Genomic DNA, 21,395 nt, shown 5'->3' with positions numbered 1-21,395 from the left:
TGCTCCTCTGGATATATATTTTAAAGGGAATGTTAAATATCCACGAAAGTTTGCCCAAAATAATTTACCATATTTACCACTTGTATTTAATCTCTTAAGTCCAACATTCTGTGAGTAATGCTAAAGATATTTAAAGCTGCGAATGATGTTCATATGTCTAATACATCGATGGAAAATAAACTTGTTACTACTTTAGCCACTTTGTGGGCTACGGCTCAATAATCACCGAATTCTATTCGACGGATGTAGGGAGAGCCACAGTATGGAATGAGTTTAATTCATTTCGATCATCCATGTTTCCTCTGATGCGAAAGAGGGGCGGGGAGCAATAACATTAGCAGAAACCAAGCGACTGGCGAATGTAGGAGTCGTCGGAACGGTAGTTGCGATGCAAAGAGGTAATGGTCATAATCCTGTTACCAATTCCATTTGTCGAAACAAACGAACTCCAACCAGTACGTGCCAGCGTCGCGTATATCTACCCCATTGTCACTAATACAGTTTGTATCCCTCTTCGAATTGGTCCAGCTGTATTGTCCGTAATTAGAATGCTGGTCCGCTTCGCCACGCTACTGTCAGACTTCACTAACCTTTTGCGTCAAAGCAGATGAATATTAGACGTGACCATAGTTTCATGAAATTCATTCTGCAATGTAAGGGTTCTTTTAATATTTCGTCTGATGTAACGACAAAAAGTTACTCAGGAATAGGTATTATTGATTTTGTTATTATTATCAACAGAAAATACCTCATTTATTTTATTTATTTATTTTATAATAAACGTTATACGCATTTATTTTGCATTCGTCTTTATGATTATTAACGTAATAAATCACATGTTACTCCTCTAAATTCTTTTATTTAAAACTTTTTCCGAGCTGATAGTCGAAATTTTCAAACAATATTGTTCATAAAAATGCTCATTAGTGGAACACAAAATGAAGCGGAAGCTCATGTACCTCATTCCATTTTTCTTTTGGAACTCGTTTTTAAACTTGTATTCCTATTTCATGGCAAGCCATGTAACCATGGATGAAATTGATGTTACACACGATCCGCTCCACTACCCACCGCCCACGCTACTTCCTTTTTAGTTGTATAGTTTAATTAGCCATCGCCGAACTCTCAATATTCCACATTCAACGGGCATGTTCGATATTTAATATTCAATGAGAATTCGAGAGGCAGAAACTGAAATTTGCATGCGGACGCGTAGCTTAGCCGTGAAGGGAATATATTTTGCTCGCCATAGTCGCCTGGAGAGTTCCTCTTTCATGAATAAGCGCTTCCGTAAAATACTTCCTCGTTTTTTAAGAGGCCGCTGTCCCGCTTTATACGAGAAGTATCGACATCGAAACTTCATTAGCCTAGCGAGTTTCGGCGCGATTGTTTTGCCTCGCTCAAGAGGAACTTGGATGCAGGCTCACGAAGTCTGCAAATTAAGGGCTCGTTAAATAGCGCAGCTTTTCGCTCGTTACTTACCCGCCTACTTTAATCCCCCTTTTCGGATGTGGACAATTCACAGCGACTTACTCGGCGCTTGCGAACTACATTGCTACAAGCCAAAGCTACCCCTGTTCTAAATGACCTCTCGAATACCTATGGAATCCTCTTTTAACTTGCTTGCTCTGTTGCTCGACATCGTAATCACTTTTTTTCTTTTTTTTTTACTGTAAGCAATTTCTGGTTTTCGAATTCTTTAGTTTTTAAATTTCCAAATTTTCAAATATTCAAATATTCAAATATTCATATGCTCAAATGTTCAAATATTCAAATTTTCAATTTTCCGAGTTTTTGCACTTCATTCTTGAAGCAATGTCACTCATTTGCTGGGAAATAATTTCAGTTTCAAGCCCAAGAAACGTAAATGCACTTCAGCACTGTCATACATCACAATTCCAAGACTTATTTATTTATTACTCTTAATGGCTCTGAAAAAATATTAAACGTAACACGCTAGCCTACATCCTACAGCGAACAGGAAAGTAGATCGCAGCTTCAGAACAGTGACTATTCTTCGCCTTGAAGAGGGTGCTGCGAAGTACAATAGGAGACTGATGTCTGCATGAAAGTTATTCATACGTTGGTGAGAAATGAAGCACTGTCGCATTTTATCCCTCCCAGGTGATCGCGGTAGCAGGTTTCCTCGCGGATCTAGCGCTCGGTGGCTCGAGGGAAAGCGCCAGCACCGTGTACGTGGCATTTTAATTCGCATCAAGGGCGGTAATCCCGTCGAATCGACGTGTCTAGCAGTCGATCGGGGAATGCAGGTGGATAGAGTCTCCGGCGAGCGTATACATATAGGGCCGTTTGTAGGCGGATAGCGCGCGAGCAGCACCGGCAGCTAATGAAGATGTTTGTCAATACTAGCGCGTTACCGTATGCCGTAACTGTTACTCTCAGCTACCGCCGTTCGCTGTCTATATCGTCCTCCGTCCCTCTGCGCACGTGTGCGTGGGTGTGCTCAGGCCAGGCAGCTGGGGTGTAGACATACATAGGTTCTTCGTTAACCCGATGGTGCTTAAGCCCGCTGGAGTAGGCAAGACGTGCTTCGTTACAGTTAATATCGAGTTATAACCGAATCATACCGTGTTGCACCGAGTTAAATCTTACTTAGGTGAGTCTGACGTTACTCACCGACAATTATCTCCGGCTCGAGGCAAACTCGAGAGGAGGCCAACTTGGGACAGACGTCGACGGAGCGAGGGAACGAGGACCAGATCCGACGGATTTCTTGTCCGCGTTACGCGTGCGTTTTGTTGGCGCGACTTGCCGACATGTGTCGCGTTTAATCTCGTCGCTGAGAAACTCATTCGACGAAAGCTCCCCTTGACGGTTAGACGCTTGGATATGGGGTTATCGCGTGAAAGTTTAAACGTAGGGTAAATAGTCTGCCGGGTGGGTGCAGTTTTATTCCTGAGGTCTCGGAGCACGTTTGTTTGTGATGTGGAACGAGGTTACCGTGGTTCGTGAACTAAGTAGCGGATAAATGATCGTGGATGCTGCTGGGGTTTTAAAAGGATTTTAGGTCTGCTAGAGGCAGGTACAGCAGAGATTATATGAATTCTAGTTTGGTGCAATCTGCTGGCGAAAACTTGGGACACCGCAAAGGAAGCTTTGGAAAACGTTGGCTTTCAAGAATAATGTTTGACTAGGTTGCTAGAGTTACTGCATTGTAATATGATTATAAATTTCTGCTTTTTGAGTTGAGGCAGCTGCTCGGAAGCGTTAACTTTTTAACAATACAGTTCTCCAATGAAAAGTTGCGCCAGATGAAAGAGAGTTGGTTAATTGGATTGTGGAGTGTGAGCTCGGCTGAACTCTATCTCTATCTGACTTACTCTACTGATTGAGCCATCCAGGATGTCAACAGGTTCCCGAAGCCTAATACTCCAAAGTGGATGTCGCCTCGTCTACATGTTCTATTAAGTAGATTACCTAATTCCAGCAAAATTTACACTCCAAATCCCAAAATAGTCTCATGAGGATCCCAAGTTAATATCCACTAAAAATATCCTCTACTTTGATGTTCTGTACAGCGATACTTCGTTAATACTCGAACTGCATTAAGAATATGAAGCCAAAGTGACCTCCCGTATTTTCATTAATTCAATTCCTCTCCATTTCTAAATTGCGCTACATTTTTATCCACTTGTAATTATATTCATACTTCACTGTGAATTATACGGGCCACTGGCGAACAAAGCAACGGATCGCATTGAAACTTTTTGTCTCTCCGTTCGCGGACGTGCTCAGTGTTGCAACTAAAAGTAGATTTGCACCTGAACAAAATTACTGGTTACTGCTTGAGAAATTGAGTTAAATAAGGGGTAATTATGTTATTTAATTTAAGTACAAGGTACTTTCTACAATTATTGACCGTGATTTCGGGACATCATTTTTAAATATAAGTATCCCATGTGAATTCAGGAAACATTACATCGTATACAGTGGGCATAAAGGTTCGATAAAAGTTTCACGAGCCAATACCATTACAAGTTACGTTACACTTCCTGCGTAATTACGTTAAAATTCCTGTGAGTCCGAGGTGCTCGCTCCTTCCTTATCCCAGCTGCAGGAAAATTCGATCGCTTAAGGCGACGCTCGAGTGCACTACCTCTGTAAGCGTCTCGTAAAACACATTCGCCCGCGAGAAGCATCGGCAAAGGGACGAAAGGGGAACGCTCGAAAATGGCCACTTCCTGCAATAAATCCCGTCAACGTTACATATAAAAATACGTCCCATGAACCTGAACAGTCTATCCGTTCTACGTAATTTCCATCGAACACGCGCTATCTCCGTGCTCAATCTTTAATTCACAAAATTACGCCGGTTTACGGCCGCAGCGACTATTTGTACTCCATCTCGTGACTGTGTCACGCTTGCATCCTTTCACAAGCGCTTCTCGTCGCGTTTACTTTCCCAGAACCGTCGGGGGAAAGCTTATCCGCTGCGCGGGTCAACGTACGACACACACGCGTATATTTTTGCAATTTTTCTAAACGATGCAACAGTTTCATCTCTCGCGCATCTTTAAGAGATGCTGTCATAGACGACGTGGAAGCTTTTCAGGCTCTGCCTAGCAAAGACACTAAGAATTCTACATGTTCCTTTCTGTTAGATCTTGTTGCTTTTTGAGTGTTGCGTTCAGAAACGTGAAGTGGTTAATGGGAAGGGGTTAACTTCGGAGAAAGAGGTATAAGAAGCCGTAGGTGTATAAAGGATGTTTTTTTCCCGAATAATAAATTCTCAAAAACCTAAAGAAGTGAAGAAATGTGTCCTCCTTAATTAATCCTTCTCTATTTTATTACTGATTTATTTTCATGAACAGCCCTTGTCAAAACGTCCCTTCGTCCAGATGAGCAAGGGACACGCAGATTTCACCGAAAACATAATTATCCTACCGCTAAACGGTTGTCCTTAATAAATTCTTTACGAACCAACATCTCCCTCGGTCGCGATAAACCTCGACAGCGAAGGCCCACGGATACACTAACGCGCGCGGTACCCAGGATCATCAATTTTAAAGTTACGCGGTGGAAGTTTATTCCTTGCAAAGGCACCGGCCATTGTGAAGTTGTTCAAGTTGTCGACCACCCCCGCACAGACTTGTCCTCGTCCCTGGCTCCATGCTGTCTGTTCTCCCCGCTCTGTGGCCCTCGTGACCGAAACCGCACATTCGCCTACACTTCGCCCGGACGAAATGCAGCGTCGGTGGCCTGGTTTAAAGCGTACGTGCAAAGGTACTCATCCTGGATGAAAGTGCGCCCCAACCGCCTCGGATCACGCCTCCGTTCGGGACCATTTGTTCCCTCCGCATACCGATCCAGTTATCGCATTTTAATTCGTCGCCATGCTGCTGGCACGCGAACGCCTGTCTTTTCGGGAATACTGATGGGAAAAGTATTGGACCTTATTGGAATCCGCGAACGGATTTTAAGTTCTTTGTGTCTATCAAACTGTCATACTTTGAGATGCTTGGAATGATAAGGGTTGGCAGAGAGATAGGAAATATTTCAACAAATTTTGTTGCGTGGATTTTGTTCCTTTTAAAAATTTAATGTAGGGTCTGATGATTTAGCAATTCAGAGGAGATGAAATATAGCCATAGTTTTTAGAATTACATGTGGCTGAGATGATATAAACCGACATAGTTCCAGGCGCGTTGCTTTGCAATGCACGTCTGACCGTACACTGACTTACTTCACTTGCTCTTTTATGTTTTACTTAGCCGTCGCACTTACAAAAATGGCGCACTATATTTTACCACGTTTAACATTTAATAATATATTATTAGTATGATGTAGTCAGAGTATACCAAGAATTAGAGTAGCACACAAAGAATAAGAAATTACCATTGAAAATGATTATTGTCATTTCTAAAACGAATCGGCCATTAAAATATTATATACTGCAAAACCTACATCGATATATCAGTTGTACCAAAAGCAAGCTATTGAGTGGAATGCATAGCGCCACACAGACACAATAGGAATCTAAATCAAGAGATGGGAAAACCAGTTTGAAAGCGTATACCTATCATTTGAATCATCTCCCGTCATGATTATTCTCAGTGAATACGAGCTCTATCGACGCTGTTGGAAACAATAACGCGACACTTTCATTAATACGCACGGATGATTAGCGTTAGTAAATCTGTTCCACACACGTTCCAATCGGGCTATTTACGCGTGTCTTTTATTTCATCGCCATTGGTATTGGGTCGATTTGGGCGCGATCGCGTATCGTTTGCGCGAAATTCTGCGAGCCCAGTCTATACCACCACGCAGTCATTATTACGTCCAACAGAAACTGTACGGATCACTGGACGAAGATATAGTAACGACCAATACGTGATCGCTAAAAAAAATTGTTGGAAATTTCAATTCCGATCGACTAAAAATGGCAGTCGACTGACACAAGCAAAGAGATCAAAAACGAAAACAGTTTCAAAGGGAAAAATTCATAAAAGGATTATCTATACGATTTGAAAAGTTGTTAGTGTTTACACATGAGTGATTAGAATGATTTCTAAATCGCCACGCGTTACAGGTTTGTTTTATCACAGAGATGGATGATATAAAGACATTTCATTATTAAAACAAGTAATTTATTTTATTAATTGCGCTACTCGTAATGTGTAAATGGCTGAATAAAATGTTCTTGTAGGTAAATACTAGCTACCTATTTTTAAAAACTTCGAAATCTCACCCTTATTCAACACTCAGCGATATAAGAGTCGGACATCACTCGCCTTGATCTGATCTTCAAACGTGTTTCATTCCGTCCTTATCTCGCTGCCATTTGGACCAGGATTAACGGTTCACGCATAAGCGCGCCCTATATCAATTCGACTGGATCTTGTTGACGTATTATCTCGGTCGACGCGTCCTGGCTGTAACAGGCCGATCGTGCGGGTGCATGCGCGCGGATATCTGAGAGATGCGACAACGAATGCGCCGTAGCGGCGGTAACTCAAGTTGAACGGCCAGGGTCGAGATCATTAAACCCCTGGGACAGGGCTGATAATGATTTTGACCCAATTAATTGCTAGGTCGGCGTGATTCACCGCGACAATGCTATCCGAACTGGGAGAGGGCCATGCTTGTGGTTACGTAGAAGCTACATGTTGAAGATCGCTTATCTTCTCGTGCCTGAACGCTTCCAAACGAATGTAAAAACACACTTGTCCGAACAATTTACGAGTTTCTATATTTGGAACGGTGGACTTTGTTAGAATCCCATCACGCCTAATTGAGAGCACAGTAATTCTCGGTTACTCATCCGAGTTCCTGCACTATTTAAAATCTCTCGCCTGAAAGAAACAAGATTTACATTCGTTTGATTTTAATTACGCTAGCAGAGCGGGGGTTTTTCCCGGTACAAAGCGAAATTAACAAAAGGAAAGCTCTGTAACGAATAACACTTGTTCCCGTCTCCATTCGAAACGCACATCTCTTCCACCGTGAATTTTACATCTAAAAATAACGTCCAGAAATTAACGGGGCACAGTTGACAATGTAGTAGTCCTGTGATGTCGTGGAAACGGACCCTCTGAATAGGTGAAACCGGTATTTATTAGTGCGAACACCGACGCACGATGTGAATCCCTTTCTCATAATTCTATTGACGGGTCGCGGGAAAAGGGTGGCGCTGTGTTTCTAGCGTAGCCGAGCACTGTGCCGCGTCCCTGAAGCATTGACATCTTGTTAGTGAATAGCACCTCGGGCGGTACGGCTGCGACAAAGCCCTGTCGATTATTCAACACGCCAGAGCATCCAATTTGCATCGACACGAATACAGGTTTCGAGGCGAATTTGAAAAATGTGTTTTCTCCTTTCGCGACCCTGATACGCTTTGCCTCTGCATCAACTTTGACTATGTGTGAAGTAGACGAAGTATCCTATTGACGACTGAACTTACGCTGTAGTACATTGTGTAACACTGCTGTAAGACTAGAAATCTTCGCTACGTGTTTCAAAAAGAGATCTGAGAATAGGATTTCTGTTTAACGTAAGTTATTTTAGTGAGTAAAGAATAAGTAACCCAAGGGTACATAAACATTTGTAAATCATGCCTTTTTTAAAAGCATAAATCCACTAGTCCATTCATTATATCGGATTGTCTGACTATTGATACATTCATTCTCCTTTACTCATTTTACGTCTTCATTCGAATCACAGAATCATTCTTATGTAATCACTCAGAGATTTATTAAGCGCTTACAATTTTACATGTACATATAGACATTTCCGTGTGTCAAACGCACTATAAAAATAAACTGATGACTCCAAAATGTCTACTTCAGAAATAGTCTTCACAAGGAACTTCACATGTTCCGCTTCCAATTTACAAATGGTTGCCACTCTACGCGTAACAATGTTTCGAATTCATGTCTCCGTCTCTCTTTCCAGGAAAAGATTCAAATTTTTCCTTCCCCGAGACTGGAAACGTCAGAGTGCTTTAAACAACGTAATCTTAACACAGCGGATGCATTTGCGAGAAGCTTCATGCAGAGAAGTCTAACGAGACGTCCTCCACGGCAGTTGTTAATTTTATTGCTTTCAGACTTAACGATACTGTGGCAGCCACTTCATTCTGAAGACCCGCATCGCGGATATCTGGAACGTCTCTCGAAAGCTTAAAGCGTTCGACGTTATATTTACGTCAAGAAAAATTACTCTTTCCCGAGAAATGGGATACGTAAATAGCTTTATACTCGGAGCAGTGGAAAAGTCTAAAGTGCTGTGGTAAAAGTCTTGCCTTGCGTACTTCGTTCAACGATACCGTCGAGCGCCTCCACCCAGGGATTGTGATTTATTTTAAATCGGATTCTGCCATGATTACGTATTTCGCGATTGAAAAAATGATTACCTTATACAGCGTCCTGACAATCGATCGTTCCAGCGCTCTCTTGTTTCAGTATTCTCGTTCCCCATTTTCAGTATACTCGAAACTCTGCCTTTGCAGAAGGTTCGTTTAAATTTAGCATCCCTGCTCCCGGAACGCTAACAATTTGACGTTTGCTAAAGGTCGAGTGATCTCGACGAAGCTGCTCTCCTTGAAGAGTTGGTCGAACTTACATACAGATAGCGAGAAAACAATATCCTGTCCCTATCTTCCGTCGAGTTTCAAGGACTCCATCTATGGAGTGAAGGAATCGTGCTAATCTACGACAAAGGCGTCTGCTTTTGGAGAGCACATTGTCCAGATCTAAGACAGACCCTTATCTCGTAGTGACTTTCGAACCCGTGAACTCTCTGTTGAACTTCCAACCTTTACTTTTACCAGAGCACGCTTACATACAGACCGACGCGTTATCCTATTACAGCGGTTCAAGAAAACGATTACATGGTGGAACCCTGGAGGCAAATATTTGCCAGAAATTTATCTTCCGTATTTTCCAAGTTTTCATGTTTGCATGAAGGGAAATCTTTGTGCTTGTATTTGGGTCATTCATTCATCAACTGTGCGCAAAGATAAGGTTTGATTACTGACGATCGATACAGAATATACAGAACGTTATATTTCTCAGAAGGTAAAATTTTCCTTTTATAGAGATGCACATTCTTTCCATAGAAAATATTACCCTGTCATTCCCGAGAAAATTAGAGGAAATTGCAAGGGAATCGAGAAGCTCGTAGCTTCTGCAAGATAATGGAGTTCTCGGATCCACCGTTATCTTCCCAGTTCCCGCCAGAATCTAGAGTGAAAAAAAAAAAAAATGGTGGCTGCATGCCGCAAAAAGCTGGCTGGAAAATATCGCGCGCGCGGGACACCGTATAATGCGGCCGTTTGCGTGTGCGTAAAACGGAACAAGAGGCTGCGCGGCGGTAACGTATGGCCGCGTGGTTTTTACGCGTCTACGGATGAATCGGTGATGATATTTTTCACAACGCGATGCGACAGTAAATTATACAGGGTGTGCAGTGAATCGTGGTGGAAAACAGGTGAAAAATCTTTTAGCTTTATCGGACGTAATAGAATGTACTATTATATTAGTAGCATTCATAAAAATAGAAATTTACGTAAGCTGAATAGTGGAAGATTGCAGGACATTACAGTAGAACATGGAGGAGTCTATTCAGAATTGGATGTTATTTGATGAGTAATTGTTACCTCGTTAATATCATCAATGGGTTTATGTGCACGTTGAATAGCACAAAATTACAGTCGACTATGAACTGAGATGCAACCTGCAGAGCTGCGCGTTTGTGCGTCCGTCAGTTATATCTGTCGCTACTTATGCAGTAGTACGAGTCGATAATAACAAGCAGTGATTGATCATTCCAGTAGTAACGCGGTGTAATGGGTCTCCGTCATGCAGAAAGCTCTCGACGCTGCTTGATTCGCGCGTTTCAGGGCGAATGATCGGTCAAACGAGCTGCGCGCATCGCACACACTCGTTAATTTGGTTAATTATCAACGCAGCGGTTTTCGGAGGGGAAGTATCGCGAATTAAATTGCGTCACGTAGTTGAAAAGTGGAAGAGCTTCCTGTGGAAGATGAGCCTTGCTCGTCCACTAACCCAGTTGCAAGTTAAGCGATGGCGCTAGATCAGGCGCAATAAATTACCCTCGGTCAGCTTTAAACTACCTTAATTTAGGCGAGTCCATGGGGTGAAATTTTTCGGGGTATAGAGGAATGAGGAAATTGCTTCTAACGAAAACATAGCGTCACGATTGTGCACAAGATTTGTTGACTATAAATCAGTGGTGAACAAGACTGGTTTAACTTTCATTTTTCGAGGAAAAAAACATTCGTGGTTTTCATTTAAATATGTCATTTTTTTCTTTTTAGAATTTTATGTTTTACGACGTATGACAGCTTTGTCGCAGGGTGTATATGTATTTCCACTTGTAATATCTAGTAATGTAGCTTGCATGGCAAATTCATTACCTCCGTATACTTGATTCATCAAATTAATCCGCCGTGATATTTTTTGTTACAGAACAATTGCTGACCTCTCCAACGCCAAGAACAATAGGTAAGTCAACGAAACGTAACGCATTAAGCCGAAAGTTTCTTTAATACGATGATAATTAAGCTCACGTTATGCCTCATAAAAGAGTCCTACTACTTTGACCCAGGAAACCGCGGTACTCGAATGAGAGCATCGCTTTAATGGTTTCCATAAACGACCATACATTTCACTGGCACTTATAAAAGCAAACAAGCCGGCCGTAATGAAGGCAGCTCGTTGGAAAGTCGGAGGGATCATTTTACCCAAAAAACAACGTTCCATCGTAAATGTTTTGCGATTCTACCGATATTATGACGAAAACTGCGAGGCAAAAAGATTTTAAACCGTTTCATTTCGTTAGAAGCAACGAAAATGTGTAGCTTCAAAATGAAATAACTAAAGCAAATGGCCTAACGTTAGCAATTCGATTAGCTCTCTAGTTAGTCCACCTGTTCACTCTTACATTTAACAGAAAAAAATTCATCGATGAGAGGAGGGCACGTATTTTTTAGAAACGATCGGAAACTCGGCGGTCGCTCTACCGGAAAATCGAATATCGCTGATATCGACGGTATCGCCGCTATCAACGTTGAACGATCAAAGCATTTAGGTTACGCTAGCCATGAAAAATCTCGATGATCCATGCAGGAGAGCCATCTCATTCAAAAAAACGTGGTATTTTGTATTAGCCTTACGACTGCGCAATATTTGATCATGTGATATTATTCAGAATCGACCGGTCGTTTCTCCGTTGGAAAGTGCGTTCCTGGACACTTGCATTAATAGAGTCCTCTGAAATAGAGAATACCTCATAGAGTAAATTACCTGTCGTAACCTTTAACTGGTGCGTTGGGATCGTTATAACTCACCTTATTCGCCATCAAATTTATTATTCACACTCCATGTAGTTATAAATGAATCGGATAGTGTTACAGAAACTAGTCTTTGGAAACTGCTAACCTGAAGTTTCCTCCTGTATAATTTCAGATTAGTAAATCTCTTCGGCTAGGATTCTAGAAATTCAGAACTCATATTTCTTAACGGTATTTCGAAATACCAATAGAGACACCAATTTCGAAGATTTGCAAAACTCCGCTTCACTCTAGCTTGCTTGAACTCCTTTCTAACCCTCGACGTAACTTTATCGTGTTAATTTTTCGGGTCTTTAGATCCTAGGAATAGGTGTGAACATTATAGGTACCTTTTCTCGACGGAGCTTTGTTTCGTCTTCTTCACAGCCCCTTTCGTTCTTCGTCTTGCCCCATCCTTCGTCATTTGTCTTCCTTCCTTCCTTCCTTTCGACACAGGCCGCAGTGCCTCGGGTCACGGTTGCAGCTTGCAGTCCTTCTGTTTGTCTTCTGCCGTGAGCTTTTGTGTTTGCGCAAACTCCGTCGTCCCGACGACCGCCGCATATCCACATCCAGCTGGTCCAGCTGGTCGCGTTTCGCCGCTGGTCGGACTTTTCTTCGCTGGGAGTCCTCTATTTATTTAGTTTTTCCACTAGCTGCTCGCAGAACCGGCGCACCTAAGATGCTTAATTACCGTGGGCCCGCGCATCGTTGACCAGGCTTTTAAAAATTCTTCCTCGAAAAGATGCTGTAACAGGATTTTCGCTCACGGCGCAAGCAGAGGATTCCTGCTATCCTGCGAACCGTGTCTCTGCGTTCCTCCCAGGGAAATTGTACTGTCGAGGGCAAGATTGGTTGCACACGACGTTTTGTCTTCGATTTTTAGTTCAGGAGCTTCTGCTTCGAACTTTTTCAATTATTTATGCCGAGATTCGTGGCTAGTAGATTGGAGGAGTTTTCTAGGTTTTGTTGTGAGAGATAATCGATTCTATCTAAGGTAGTCGGAAAGCTATCCCCTGACCTGAGCCAAAATTTTTAAGTTTTTAAATTTTCAAATATTCAAATATTCGAATATTCAAATCTTCAAATCTTCAAATATTCAAATTTTCAAATATTACAATTTTCAAATATTCAAATTTTTAAATATTCAAATTTTTAAGTTTTCAAATTTTCAAATTTTCAAATTTTTAAATCTTCAAATTTTCATCTACTTTTTCTCGAATAACATTGGCTAACCGGTTACCTTGGTAGAACTACCCGTAATTAATTAAATTGGTACATTAAGTGAGAAATCTTCCATATAAATTGTGTACTTCTCACGGCATCTCTTTGTAGATTTCTAAATGGCTCTAGAATTCCAAGTATTCCGTTTTCGCGAAAGATATTAAATTTAGCCTTTGTCACGTAGCCGTTTGAGTGAAGTAATTTCATTTGTACGCTTGTAGTGACTTGCGACGCGATTTCGTTAATACATCTATTTTATAGTATTCAAAGTAGAACTAATTGTTCCACTGACTCCAAGGATGTTTACAACAATTCCAAAGGGTTCGACTACAATATTCTACGATTCTATTCTACCTAGAAAAGAAAACAAGTAATTTCATCCATACATTGGGATTATTTAGTTAGACCGACTGAACCGATTGCAGATAAACGGTTACCCCAATACTGATTAAAAACTTTCATTTCTGGTTTTTCATTTCGATCACATTGCATATGATTGAAATATTCAATCTTCAGGCAGTAGCAATAGGAGGAACAATGGATCACCAGCGGTGGATGCGTTAAAAAGTTAGCCGGGATGACGGTGAGCCGAGGGTAGTTTTTGCAATTAGCTCATATCAGCCGCGTAACCCGACACGCTGGTGATCGAGCGGCGTTGTTTATGCGCGCCTTCCAGCAGCGTCACTCCGCAGCTGGCGTTCCGCCAAATATCCACAAACCCACCCCTTCCCAACCCTCGCTGCCGGTTTTCCCTTTTTTCCCGGCTTTTTCTCGTCCCCGTGGCCGTGTGTATATCGACGCCCAGAGCCAGACGCGTTATCAAACGATTTATATCGGTGTTTTGCAAAATTTGTGGGCACTGGCCAGCGAGCGACGCGGGGCAACGCTGGCGGCGCGGACGCGTGCTAAACGTTGCAGAGGAAAATGGATAACGAGCAGCGGTGGTGGGATCATGGGAGCGGCTTGGACGCATCGGTCCGAGCCAAAAGATATCGCGACGGCATATTATCGCGTTTAATCTGTGCCCCTTCCGCCCTCGTCCCAGGGATTTCGCTTCGAACGGGGCGATTATTCTTTAACATGGTAAAAAGTGGTGGCCGCGATATCGCGTGACCGAGCGAAAATGCGACGGTTCTGGGAACGGGAAGGCTAGAATTTTAGAAAAAACCGCGCTGGGAGTTTCGCTGCTGACGAGCGTGGTATCTATGCTGGATCTATGAAACGAGTCTTGATGGTAATTTCAATACTTCACAGACATTTTGTAATGAACTTTAATGATGCTTCGGGAGAGATTAGGATCGGCAGAAGGCCGCGAGAGAACTCGAGCCACTGCGCGCTTAGTATTTACTTTGCAAAAAGTATTCTTGACGCTAATGCGTGACTCTGAGAATTCTGGGTTAATCAGTCAGAAGAAGTTCAACCCTTATGCGTCAATTGACCTCTCGCTATACGATGTTCAGGCTAGAAACGACTAAGAATATTATACTTAATTTATTCATCTGTTACTTTACGCTAACTATTAATATCACTGCAGGCATGACTGAGTACATATCTGTAACACAAGGGTCAAACCAGTGTGAAAAATATGCTTCTGTCACAGCTAAAAGAATAATGTACTTACCACCTATAATTACCATAAAAATTCGAAATCGAGGACAGGAACTTTACCACCCAGCTGGCTTCCAACTTCTACCAATCTTTAAATAATCACAACGTTCCACAACCATCCGCCATGAAATTTAATTCAAGAGTCTCCCTCGAGCCGTGTCACGCTTTCTGATAGTACTTACAACGGTGGGCAACGAGTCGCGAGGATAGGGAAAAGCAACCAATACAGCCACGGAAAGGGGAGACTCTTTAAACGCAAGGTGGCGCGATATTGTCCCCAGGGTGGAAGGTCATCGGATGAGGATCTGATCTCGAATTTAAGGGGCGGCCAAAGAAACGTGGCAAGAGGGGCAGGAAAGCGAGGGAGAGGTATTCTTGAATCGAGGCGAGCTCCGGCGCAGGCGAGTAGGAGTCGGTGGGACTTAGTCCGATGCGATTGCATAAAGGTCGTCGACTGCAGGAGCGTGGGAGGATTCTTCGGGGAATCCCTGGAAGCCGCGTCGCCGGGGATAACGTTCGGGAACAAAGAGAAGAATAAGCTGAAGTAATTGGCAATTACAAAACCGAGCTGGATATTAACATTATCTCTAGGAGCCGAGGCCAACTCGATCCGGCCCGTCGGCCGTGGTTTTCTTTTGTGTAAATGTTTTCCGCCGTCCCTGGACCGCGGGAATCTCCGCGCACGTTTCCCTCCCGATAACCAGGAAACTGTCCCGAGATAAAGGATATTGTCTCGCGACTGGGCGGAACTCAAACCGTTCCCCTTCAACAATTATCGTTCCAACTTGAAGATGGTCGCATGGACTACTTTAGCGGTGACGTGTTCCTTGGACGACGCGCGAGATTTCCACGCTTAATACCCGCCGCGAGAGAACACGGGGCGGATATTAAAGGACGGCCATTCGAACGGAGGGGACCGCCGCTTCAGAATTTTCTATCGCGAAACGGGGAACTTCGCTTTATGTAAACGCTTGCGAGATAAACAGCTTTCGAGGCGCGAAGGTAGATTTTGAATAAGCCACCGGATGAACGCTCTTGGTCGTCGAGTGCTTTCAACACGCGTGAGCTTCAGGCTCTGCTGCCTCGTGGAAATGCCGCGATTTCTTTGCGATAAGCTCGCGGTTTATTTGTTCGGTGTCACTTGGACGCTGCACGCGTCGATTATTGTGGGAATTGTGGATCTAGGGGTGGTTTAAATGTTCAATTATTTCATTTAATAATATGCACGGAATGGTCCATTGCAAGCAGAATAAATTTGGAGCAAGTGTGCAAATTTATATCGAAGAATAAGGTAAATTTGGGGCTACGAAAATATGTATTTTCGTAATTTTAGAAATATTCCAGGTGGTATTTCCTATTGATCCATCGTATATAATACCATCAAAAACTATTAAAAGCAATTGAAATATTGTCAGTTGCCATACTTCAGACTCATTTCACCTAAATTCTGAAGCAATATTTCCTTTCAACCACAATTGTAGCTTTTAAAGTCAGCTTGTGATGTCATCCCCGCAACAAATTGTATGCAGTAGGTCGTTCAAGGATAAAGAAAGAGCACGAAGGTCAAAACGAATTGTTTTTTTAATTTCGCGCGCTGGGAGACAGGGAAATTTAAGCGATACCATAATTCTGATCCTCCCCAACCCTTCGCGTGTCTCTCCACCTCCGAACCCAGGTTCCTTCATCAGCCTTTTAACCAGGATTTGTTTCTTTCCTTTTATATATCCTGCGGTTTTTCCCTTACTTGACTTTTCCCTTAGGGCGCGTAATCTTGAGACCCTCGCGAGCCAGCCTCCCGCCAGCGTTGCTCGATTAAATCATAACGTATTTATTAAATTCGTCTTGGTTTAACTTCGATAAATATTCAAGCGGCTGTGCAATCCGAGACAAAGAAGCCAATGGAACAGGCTAAGCGCAGGAAAAAAAGTTCATTATTCGCCGAGATCAAACACGGCCAATTGCTAAAGCTTTGGTGGGCCAAACGCGAGCAGAGGCTGGAGGCAATCTTGACGACCGATCAAATGATACAATGCTCCTATTATGAAACATACAAACGGGGAACGTCCTTGTTCCTCCATCGAACGACTGCTCCTTTTCGAGGAAAGCCCCGATTCTACGGGCCAATCGATGGCGCGATTTTATCTCCGACCGCGCGTTTAATAATGCATTAGGAGCGGGCTCGTGTTTGCTGGCTATCGCACTTGCAGCCTTCGTCGTCCTTCGATCGGAAAAAGCACGTTTATATTAATTAGAAAACGGCCGATTGGAATTAAATCGTTCGAGGAGGAGGGATGGAGAGAGAGTGGGGGCGAAGGATCGAGGGGGTAAGACGTCTACTTCATGGGTTCATTGCTGGTCGGATGCGTGCTCGCGATCCTGCTCCCTTTCCGAGCTCAGTGTCAATATTTAAGGGATCGACGATCCATCGAAGACATCCTGGGAATTAATGCGAGAGGATCCTTTCGGTTCGCTGTGGCGACGAGTGGATCGGCTTAATTGAGAAGAATGAAAATGGCCGTTCTCTTCGGAATTTTTATTATTTAAATGGGCTCTTTAATGGACGAAGAGAATTTTCCTTGTAACTTTACTGTGCATAAGAAGCTTATTTAATTACTGAAGCGAATTTAAGAGTAATTATTGAAGTTTCTTATATTTAAGAGCTTAATATAATGAATTGCTGCATACGAAATTGTCACTGTTGAAAGAACTTCTTGCTTACAGTGTCTTCATTTAATCAGAGGAGTTATCGTAAGCTTCTACAGAAGAATTGAAAACCGTTCGTAACTCTGAATTAAGTTGTAACAAGATATACTTGCACGATGTTCTGCCACTGTTTTCGAGCTTTCAGTTCACTCCTAAATTTATACCCACATCAATATTTGATGATATTCATCATCATAATTCTCATTAGCTGCTCGTTCAATTTTGAATAAAGAAATATGTACAGATTTTAATATTTCATGAATAACACAATTAATCCCCAAACAATCGTGAACTCTAAAACAAGTAGAATAAGTCTGACTCTGAAAGGTCGAATCTGCTATAGCTTTCCATCTCTTAATCATCCATCATCAGAAAGGGATCCTTCCACTTTCCACCCTCAGTCCTCAAAAATATAATACAAGCGATCGTTCGCGAAAGCCACAGAGAGGACAGCCCGCTTTTTCCCCCTTGCAGAGAAGATAGAGTCGAAGGACGCGCGATTTATTATCCCATAGCAGGGTCGTCCGCTCGCGAATGAATTGCTCGGTCGCAACTTTTTCGTAAGGCCCTCGGAGAACAAAGCTCAACTATAGATTCCGTGATCGGAAGGACAATGGAATTAATGGCCGCCGAGGAGCGACTCGCAGAGGGATGGAGGAAGATGGAGAATTTTTTCGTGCCGTTGTCCTGCCACACCCCCCATCACCCCCACCGTGAAATAACGACTCTGCGCCATGGATATCGGGCGGAAGATCGAGAGGAAGATAGAGTCCGCGAACTGGAAAGGGAGCAGTGCGAAACTTCACGGGGAATTCTAGCGTGGGACGTGTTCGAACGTTATCAGGGGGTGGTCATCGTGGCACGTCGTTGGAGTAGAGACAAACCGGAGCGTGGCTCCGCTGATTCTCTTTTTGCGTCCTTCCAGACGTGAACGCAGGAATAAATATGCCTCGGGAGGGGTTGTGTATCGGGAAATGACGCGATGCAATATTAAAATGTTTTCGTGTGTATAGAGCTAGAGGGTAGGTCGAATAGAGAGTCGTGGAAGTAGAATCGAGCGAGGGGATGACCCGAGAGGAGGATGAACTGGTGAGTTCTCGTTAGGAGGGGAGGAAAACCTGATGTAGGTTTATCTGGAATTGATCGAAAGATAGATCGCGAAAACGAGCGACGATTTGGGGGGATAGCGCGTAGCTCACGTGAAAAGGTTGCGAATGAATCTTCTAGTGGAAGGGGACGAGGCCAGCGTTGCCTCAGCCAGTGGAGGGAGAGATTTCGTAATGCGGAGAATATTTCTTAGGCCTATCGGTGTTGCGGATGAACTTGGAAGCTCGATGAACCTAATCTGAGGGCGTCGAGAATGTGTCCGTGAAATATGTTCGCCTTTAGAGTGAAGAGTCTGTTGTCAGATGCCTTGGTAGATGAACTCTGGAATAGTTCAGTCTTGGAGCTATCCAAAGAGATACATAGACACTGTCTTGGTTGTATGGAAATAATGTTAAGGACTCTATGGGGTGATTCCTTTGTCCTTGACTACTCTTAACACTTCTGCCAGTCCCAAGAAAAGAGGAAGGTATTGAAAAAGTAATTTACTGAGAAATTTTTCAGGACAGAGCAGATTAGCTATCTATTAGAAGCAGAATCGCAGAGTTTATTTTAAGATAGGAATGATCAAGAAAATTTAATCACAGGGTCAATGCTCTTTGTTCAGGCACGAGACACTCATGCATAAAATATTTGTCTCTTTTCCGTACGCGTGTAGCTAGGGCAGAAATATTAATTGAGGAAACAACGTTAAATAATGTTGATTGGACGAGAAACTGAAGGACAGTTGAAATTTGGCACAGGATGGAATAGGTCGCGAACGAGGCGAAGTGTTTCATCATTGTTTTTCATCTTCTTCTACAAAGAAAAAAAGTATAATATTGAAATGGATTGCCCTGTGGTCGTCGAGCACGTCGAGCACATCGAGAAGTTTTATTCTAGTCTTTACCAGAGATAATTATCGAACGATCCAGCGGATCCATTATAGCGGATGAAATTACTTGCCGCTCGTTTATAAAAATTTCATCGTTAATTGCAGCGATCCTCGTTCTTGCTGCGCGATATTATCTGCAGCTTTACTGCTATGTAACATACTTTCAAACGCGGCGTAGGAATCCTCTGCTCCAATTACTATATATATTCGTATTTAATTATTATTATCGTATTTCAGCATGGTTAGCTCGGAGTTCTCGATCAATTACCGTCGTTACTGAAGAAGTCCTCATCGCCGCGGAGGAAATCAAATTCCTTCGCGCCAATTGGACTTTTCTCTCCATTTAAGGAAACTTCAGCCTTCGACCGAGGCTCCGGGAAAAGTTTATTGATGAAAGTAATGGAACTTCCTAAGTAGGTCGCCCACGGGTGTATAAATAAATGTCACATAATATTTCCGAAGTGCTTCACGAGTGTCGACGAAACGTGAAAATCGAGTAGCCTAATTCGTGCCAATTTTCTTGGAAAGTCCGGACCGCCCACTTCAAAACTGTGAACAACCTTACAGATAAGGAACGTAAGAAAAAGAAACTTCGGGAAGTAAACTTTTCCTGACTAGTTAAAGAGCACTATTAAAGGACGAAGGACTGCAAACGGTACATATTTACTAACTATCGATCTTGACTTGTTGCTGCCACTGACATAAATGCCAACATTGATTTTCATTCAAGAATATATGTAAACGATGCATTTCGAGTGGGTAGAGCGGAAACGTTCGCAATTATTGGGTCAGATCTGGACACATACCTATGAATCTCTCTGTATGTGGTTTCTTTAATCTTCGCCAGGATGAAAATCACTTTTGCAAAGAATTCTGCCCTGACCCAAAACTTGCCAGAGCAAACAGGAATCATATTCGGGCCGGTAGGGATTACTTTCAACTCGGCGAGCTAACGGCGTTCAACTGAACAAACAGAGAGCTTCCAGCAGTTCACAGTTCGACCTTTCGTTTCATGAAAGCGTGCAACACCGACCATTCAAATTCAAACACACCGATCCCTAGATTTGTCTATGAGAACTATCAGATCGGGTTGTCTAAGTTATGTGTCTAGTTTCATCGTTTGAATTAAAATTAGCGAACTGTATAATGTTAAACTTGCGCGTATTTTAATGGGCAGAAATTGATCCTCTATAGTCTGACACTTTATAGGTTAAAATTGTCTTATACAGCGAATTAATGTTACATTAAAATCTACAGAAGCGCTATGCAAATAGAATTGAAAATGAAGAAGAGTGGTACTGTGTATGTTAGAAACACTTGATAACATATGACAAACTGGAGATTCGTCAGTAGAGAACACAGACGTTGGCCTCAAAAACTGAATTAAATCCTAACGATGTATAAGCAGTGCTGTGCTATAGAAAAATGCTTTCTAAGTTTGTGGTTAAATAGTTCTCTATAACAAATGACGGAGAGCACATTTGACCCTCTTTGAACCCTCAAGGGTATACTTTGCGCGCAGCAGGGAAGTAGGTCAAGTTCCCGGCAACATGTCCACAAGTCGGTAGAACAATTTACGCCAGCAAAGCTGCCGGTCCTCATTACACAGCGAAGCATTAAGAATGCAGCAATTACAACGCGTGGTGGGCAGAGGACGATGAAGCGAACTGGCCAGCGTTTAATCCCGGACGAAATGGCCGCAATCCGATTTGGCGGTGGCGATTATGCCGTGTCCGGGACCGCAAAGGCGCTTTCCGAATGCATGGCCGTGGAGTTTCGGTGCTGGCAACCAGGGCGAAGACACTTGAAGCATCGTTCAGCCAGGCTGACGGGGCACGTTAATGACGGTGTTTTGCCGCGCGAGAATCCGTGGGACGCGTGTATAGGTGGACAAGAAGCGGCACAACCGACTGGCTGGCTGACTGCTCGGATAATTATGCGGCAGTTTCCAATTACGAGTGACGCCCGAACGAGCCCCGTGGCTGTCGAGGCAGGAAGCTGCAATCCGCTCGAGCGCGCCAGTCCTCGCTCCTTCTTCAGTCAAAAGAGTCTTCCTCTCCTCGCGAGAAT

The 21,395-nt window shown here is 43.0% G+C and overlaps 1 protein-coding gene across 2 annotated transcripts in view; it reads left to right on the top strand.

Moving 5' to 3' along the window:
* Ten-a (Teneurin-a transmembrane protein) overlaps nt 1-21,395 on the top strand; it is a 546,410-nt gene that overhangs the window by 126,524 nt on the left and 398,491 nt on the right. For both annotated transcript variants that reach the window (XM_076375328.1, XM_076375326.1), the window contains exon 2: nt 10,953-10,988. The gene's annotated coding sequence lies outside the window, so the exon portion shown is untranslated. The remainder of the gene's footprint in view (nt 1-10,952; nt 10,989-21,395) is intronic.

This window comes from Calliopsis andreniformis, chromosome 3, assembly GCF_051401765.1.
Source record: "Calliopsis andreniformis isolate RMS-2024a chromosome 3, iyCalAndr_principal, whole genome shotgun sequence".
NCBI classification, from domain to species: domain Eukaryota; kingdom Metazoa; phylum Arthropoda; class Insecta; order Hymenoptera; family Andrenidae; genus Calliopsis; species Calliopsis andreniformis.
The sequence above is the reverse complement of the archived record's forward strand: the minus strand, read 5'-3'. Positions and strand labels throughout refer to the sequence as shown.